This window comes from Trachypithecus francoisi, unplaced genomic scaffold (assembly GCF_009764315.1).
Source record: "Trachypithecus francoisi isolate TF-2019V2 unplaced genomic scaffold, Tfra_2.0 Lachesis_group3, whole genome shotgun sequence".
In the NCBI taxonomy this organism is placed as follows: domain Eukaryota; kingdom Metazoa; phylum Chordata; class Mammalia; order Primates; family Cercopithecidae; genus Trachypithecus; species Trachypithecus francoisi.
Genome location: NW_022681468.1, coordinates 39,992,400 through 39,998,870, shown reverse-complemented (window position 1 = coordinate 39,998,870; position 6,471 = coordinate 39,992,400). Strand labels below are relative to the sequence as shown.

Below are 6,471 nucleotides of genomic sequence, written 5' to 3'. Positions count from 1 at the left end.
CCCAAAATGCAATACTTAAAAAAAAAAAAAAATTATACTTTGAAATAATGTTGTACTACTTACAGAAAGGTTACAAAAATCCTATCAAGTCTTCCTATATACCTTTCACCTAGATTCCCTTAATATTAACATCTTACATAATCATAGCAGCATGATCAAAATCATAAAATTAACATTGCCATAACATTATTAACTAATAATATTAGTAGTAATAGTATTAGTATTATGCCTTATTCCAGTTTCATCATTTTCTCACTAACGTTCTTTTCTGACCCAAGATTCCACATTGCATTTAGTTGTCCTGTCTCCTTAGTCCCCTTCTTCTTTTTTTGTTTTTTCGTTAAAACTGTTTTTTTTTTTTTTTTGGCCGGGCATGGTGGCTTACACCTATAATCCCAGGTGTGAGGTGGGTGGATCACGAGGTCAGGAGATCAAGACCATCCTGGCTAACACAGTAAAACCCTGTCTCTACTAAAAATACAAAAAAATTAGCTGGGCGTGGTGGCGAGCACCTGTAGTCCCAGCTACTCGGGAGGCTGAGGCAGGAGAATGGCGTGAACCTGGGAGGCAGAGCTTGCAGTGAGCTGAGATCACACCACTGCACTCCAGCATGGGTGACAAAGCGAGGCTCTGTCTCAAAAAAAAAAAAAAAAAAAAAAAAAAAAATTTTTTTTTTCAAGTTTGGGTGCACTGTTCTTGGAAGTACTGCAATACCAGGTCAATGTGTGGAGTGGATGCAGCAAGCTCCTATTTCATCTCCTATTTCCAAAAATCCATTTAATATATTGTCCTTGAATAGAGGACATATCAGATATGAAACTGATACAGATAGTATAACTTGATCTTAGCCAAAAGGCCAAGAAGTGATCCTTAGTCTTCTTCTAAGAGAGTTTCTTAGTCTTTATTGTTCATGATGTTTGCATTAACTTTTTAATTACAAAATAATCAGGGAGGCTGGGTGCAGTGACTCACGCCTGTAATCCCAGCACTTTGGGAGGCTAAGGTGGATCACCTGAGGTCAGGAGTTCGAGACCAGCCTGGCCAACATGATGAAACCCTGTCTCTACTAAAAATACAAAAAATTAGCTGGGCATGGTGGCAGGTGGCTATAATCCTAGCTACTCAGGAGGCTGAGGCAGGACAATCACTTGAACCAGGAGGTGGAGGTTGCAGTGAGCCAAGATTGCACCACTGCACTCCAGCCTGGGCAACAAAAACAAACTCCATCTCAAAAAAAGAAAAAAAAAAAAAATCAGGGAAATGTTTCCCTCTCTTCTTTCCTTCCTTTGAATATTTTACTCTAAAGCCATTAGGTTGGGTTGAACAAAGTCTGCATCAGTGGGGCATGTGGTAGTGGCGTTTTGGGGGCCTGTCATGGGGTGTATTAGTCTGTTCTCACAATGCAATAAAAAATACCTGAAGTAGCAGGGCACAGTGGCTCATACCTGTAATCCCAGCACATTGGGAGGCTGAGGCAGGAGGATTGCTTGAGGTCAGGAGTTCAAGACCAGCCTTGCCAATATGGTGAAACTCCATCTCTACTAAAAATACAAAAATTAGCTGGGCATGGTGGGTGCCTGTAGTCCCAGCTACTCGGGAGGCTGAGGCATGAGAATCACTTGAACCTGGGAGGCGGAGGTTGCAGTGAGCCAAGATTGAGATAGCGCCACTGCACTTCAGCCTGGGCAACAGAGCAAGACTGCCTCAAAACAAAACACAACACAACACAACAAAACAAAACAACCTGAGGCTTGATTGGCTCACAGTTTTGCAAGCTGTATAGGACGCATGATGCTGGCATCTGCTGAGATTCTGGAGAAGCCTCAGGAAACTTACAATCATGGTGGAAGGCGAAGGAGGAGCAGGCATATCACATAGCCAGAGCTGGAGCAAGGGAGAGAGGGGGAAGGTGCCACACACTTTTAAACAACCAGAACTCACTCACTATCATGAGGGTAGCACCAAGGGAATGGTATTAAACATTCATGAGAAGTCTACCCTCATGATCCAATCACCTCCCACCAAGCTCTGCCTCCAATACTGAGAATTACAATTCAGCATGAGATTTGGGTGAAGACAAATATCTAAACTATATCATAGGGTATAAGAGCCCAAGTGGAGTGAGGCAGCCTCTGTGAATGGGGGGTGGTGATAGCCCAATAACATTGTCAGGGTCTGAGTGGAGGGAAGAGGACACCTGTGCCAGTGCAGGGGTGAGGATGGGCCATCTCCACAGAGGAGGACAGTTGTGCAGGGGTATGATGGCAGAAACAAGATTGTTAATGCACAGGGGCTCTGATCACATGAATAAACATACTGAGAATAATGAAAGACAGGTGTCTGCCTAGCAGAGAGAGAGGTTACATGTGGAAAGGAAAATAACTAGAATTAATGACTCTTGTGGTGTTGGATAAGAATGGAAGGTAACCTTATAAACTTAAGGTTTGCATATGTAAAAATAAATAGGGAAAAATCAATAAGTAAATATAGGTCTATCCTCTGAGAGGGTCTGGGAGGGGCAACACCTCATAGCAATGAGCACATTTTGTACTCAGGTCTTGGCTTCTAAATACTGTTCTTGCTAGGTGCGGTGGCTCATGCCTGTAACCCCAGCACTTTGGGAGGCAGAGGTGGGTGGATCACCTGAGGTCAGGAATTCGAGACCGGCCTAACCAATGTGGTGAAACTCTGTCTCTACTAAAAATACGAAAATTAGCTGGGCGTGGTGGCATGCACCTGTAGTCCCAGCTACTTGGGAGGCTGAGACAGAGGAATCGCTTGAACCCGTGAGGCTGGGATTGCATGAGCCGAGATCACACCACTGCACTCCAGACTGGGTAACAGAGCAAAATTCCATCTCAAAAAAATATATATAAATAAATATTTAAAAAAATAAATAAATACCATTCTTTGCTAAAAGAAATCAAGACTCTTTGGAGAAATGTCTAATTTTAAGGCTGGGCCAGAGAGAGTACCAAATAAGCCTGCAATATCTTTTGTGTCAGAAATTAAGGAGGTGCTCCTATATTATTTAGTGGTTAGGAAAAAGAAAAAAATTAAGAAAGTGCTAGAACAATAATGGATACTTGTCAAAAGAACATAGAAACTAGCTTGAAGGGGCTCCCACTTTCTCATTCTGGGATAATTTGAGCATCAATATAAATAATAACAATTATAGATTATAACTCATTTAATACAAGGGGAATGAGCTTATACTGAAATAAATAAATAATACATGGGAAGAGGAGAAAGCTTTTCCTTACCACCAAATGTCAACTAATGAACATAGAATAAGAATGGAATTAGAACATCACTTTGGCAAGAAAAAGAATGGTAAAAATTCAGCCCAGAATCATCAAGGGATGCTAAAAATATTGGCTGAAAGTTGGACAAGAAATGGATATTTACATCACTTCAAAGTACCTCCCAGTAAACAGTCAATGACTACAAAGGAAAAAAAGAGTAATTTTACAATGGAGAAATCTGGCAGATGTTATCTACTCAAGGTTAACATCACAAGTAATGGGACAAGTCAATATCGAGCACCCCTTGGTAGTGTGGACACAACATCACTTCTGTGACATCCTTGACAAAAATGTATAACCTAGATGTAATTGTGAGGAAACATCAGACAAACACAAAATGAGGAACTTTCCATTTAGGAAAAAAAACTGGCCAGTAATCTTCAAAAGTTTCAAGGTCAGCCAGGAAGGGTGGCTCAAGTCTGCAATCCTAGTACTTTGGGAGGACAAGGTGGGAGGATGGATTGAGGCCAGGAGTTTGAGATCAGCCTGGGCAACATAGCAGGACACTGTTTCTACAAAAAAATTTTTTTAAAATTCAAAGCCATGAAAGTCCATGAACAAGTGGGGAGCTCTTCCAAATTAAAGCAAATTGAAAAAACATGACAATTAAATGCTATGCATGATCCTGGATTGAATACTTTTCTATAAAGGACGTTACTGGAACAATTAGTGAAACTCAAGTGGCTCATGAAGATTAAATAGCAGTAAGTTATTGATGTTAGTTTCTGATTTTGATGGTTGTATTATTGTAAGGGGAAAATAAACAACTATTTATACACCCAAGACCTGCTACTTCTCTGGTATTCTGCTCCTTTCTTCTTCCCTCCCTCCCTCCTTCCTTACTTCCTCTCTTTCTTTCTTAGACAGAGTCTAGCTCTGTCACCCAGGGTAGAGTGCAGTGGTGTGATCTCGGCTCACTGCAAGCTCCATCTGCTGTGTTCAAGCAATTCTCCTGCCTCAGCCTCCTGAATGGCTGGGATGACAGGTCCCCGCCACCAGGCCTGGCTAATTTTTGTATTTTTAGTAGAGACAGGGTTTTGCCATATTGGCCAGGCTGGTCTCGAACTCCTGGCCTCAAGGGATCTGCCCGCCTCAGTCTCCCAAAGTGCTGGGATTACAGGTGTGAGCCACCACACCTAGCATATTCCACATCTTAATTGGCATTACCACCATCTGTCTATCAAGGAACCCAAGCTTGAAACAAAGAAGTTACCCTTGACTGCTTTCTTACAACCTGAAAGTCCATCTGGAACAGCCTCTGTATCTATTAAATAGACCAATAATATTATGAAACATCTGTGTCTTGGAATATCATATTGCAATTTAGAGGAATGAAGTCAGTCTGTGTAGCAACATTATGATAAAAGGAGAAAGTTGTGACACAGAATATGAAGACCCCATTTTTGTCAATCTTTGTACATGCAGCAGACTAAGGTGTGGTGAAGATGTATTCCAAACTATTAATGGATGTTATCTCTTTGGGATGGGATTTTTGAATTTTCTTCTTTTCCATACTGTGTGGAGTTTTTGCTGTTGTTGTTGTTGTTGTTGTTGTTGTTACAGTGATACATTTTAAAAAAGAGAGAGAGATTTTGCTTTAGAAAAACTGCTTAACATAAATGAAATGGCAGAGACTTACAAAGGATATAGAAGCTATTCACCTTCAAAGAACTTCAACTCTAATCAGACAAGGTGAAAATTATTTATATCTGTTATAGAATACGTGTAAAAACATGGAGGAAGCACAAATATCAGGGCAAACTGCAGCTATAAAGAAGATTTTGCATTTGGGAAAATGAGAAGATGGATACTGGAGGGCCTGGGAAGACTGACAGCGAAGGGGGCACCACTGGGGAGGCCTTGGCTGTGAGGTGACTTTTGAAGAAGGGGCGATCCCAGGAGGCAGGGAGAAGGCTGCCTTCATGAAATGGGGGAGCGGGCTCTTGGTCCTGAATTTTCAGCTGCGTGGGAGGCTACAGCAAGATGCTCAGCTGGCAGGACAGGCTGTTTCTCCCTGGGTTTTTGTCTGTCCCTTAACTTCTTTTTTTTGAGACTGAATCTCACTCTGTCATCCAGACTGGAGTGCAGTGGCGCATCTCAGCTCACTGCAACCTCCACCTCCTGGGTTCAAGAGATTCTCCCGCCTCAGCCTCCTGAGTAGCTGGGATTACAGGCACCCACCATCATGCCCGGCTAATTTTTGTATTTTTGTAGAGACAAGGTTTCACTATGTTGGCCAGGCTGGTCTTGAACTCCTGATCTCAGGTGATCTGCCCACCTCAGCCTCCTAAGGTACTGGGATTTACAGGTGTGAGCCACTGTGCCCAGCCTGTCCTTTAGCTTCTCTCATTTTTCACTCCTCCTTTCTCTACTGCTCAGGGCTCTAGGGATAAAATGTGGCCCTATTCACTTCAAAGAAAGCATAGGCTGGCCGGGCCTACTAAAAATACAAACATTAGCCAGGCATGGTGGCAGATGCCTGTAATCTCAGATACTCAGGAGGCTGAGACAGGAGAATTGCTTGAACCCGGGAGGCGGAGGTTGCGGTGAGCCCAGATTACGCCATTGCACTCCAACCTGGGTGACAAGAGCAAAATTGCATCTCAAAAAAACAAAAAAAAAACAAAACACACACACACACACACACACACACACACACACACACAAACCATAGGCCAAACTCCCTTAATAAAGGCAAAAAAAGTTGATATAAACAAAAGACATTTTATACAAAATGAAGGGAATATCTAAAGAAAATAATACCTCAGAATATAGCAACATAAACATACTTAGGTTTCTTATTCTAAGAAATGTGAAAATATCTAAGATCTGTACATGGCCCTCAGATTCCCTGCTCTTGAAATGCATTTATTTTGCCAGGTGCGGTGGCTCATGCCTGTAATCCCAGCACTTTGGAAGGCTGAGGCAGGCGGATCACGAGGTCAGGAGTTTGAGACCAGCCTGGCTAACATAGTGAAACCCTGTCTCTACTAAAAATACAAAAATACCCGGCATGGTGGTGTGTGCCTGTAGTCCTAGCTATCAGGAGGCTGAGGCAGGAGAATTGCTTCAACCCAGGAGGTGGAGGTTGTGGTGAGGCGAGATTGCACCACTGCACTCCAGCCTGGGCAACAGAGTGAGACTCCATCAAAAAAAAAAAAAAAAA

The 6,471-nt window shown here is 42.4% G+C and overlaps 1 non-coding gene across 1 annotated transcript; it reads right to left on the bottom strand.

Moving 5' to 3' along the window:
* Positions 1-680: 680 nt before the first annotated feature.
* LOC117071794 lies at positions 681-868 on the bottom strand. The gene has a single exon (XR_004432537.1). It is a non-coding gene; the product is annotated as a U2 spliceosomal RNA (small nuclear RNA).
* Positions 869-6,471: the final 5,603 nt, after the last annotated feature.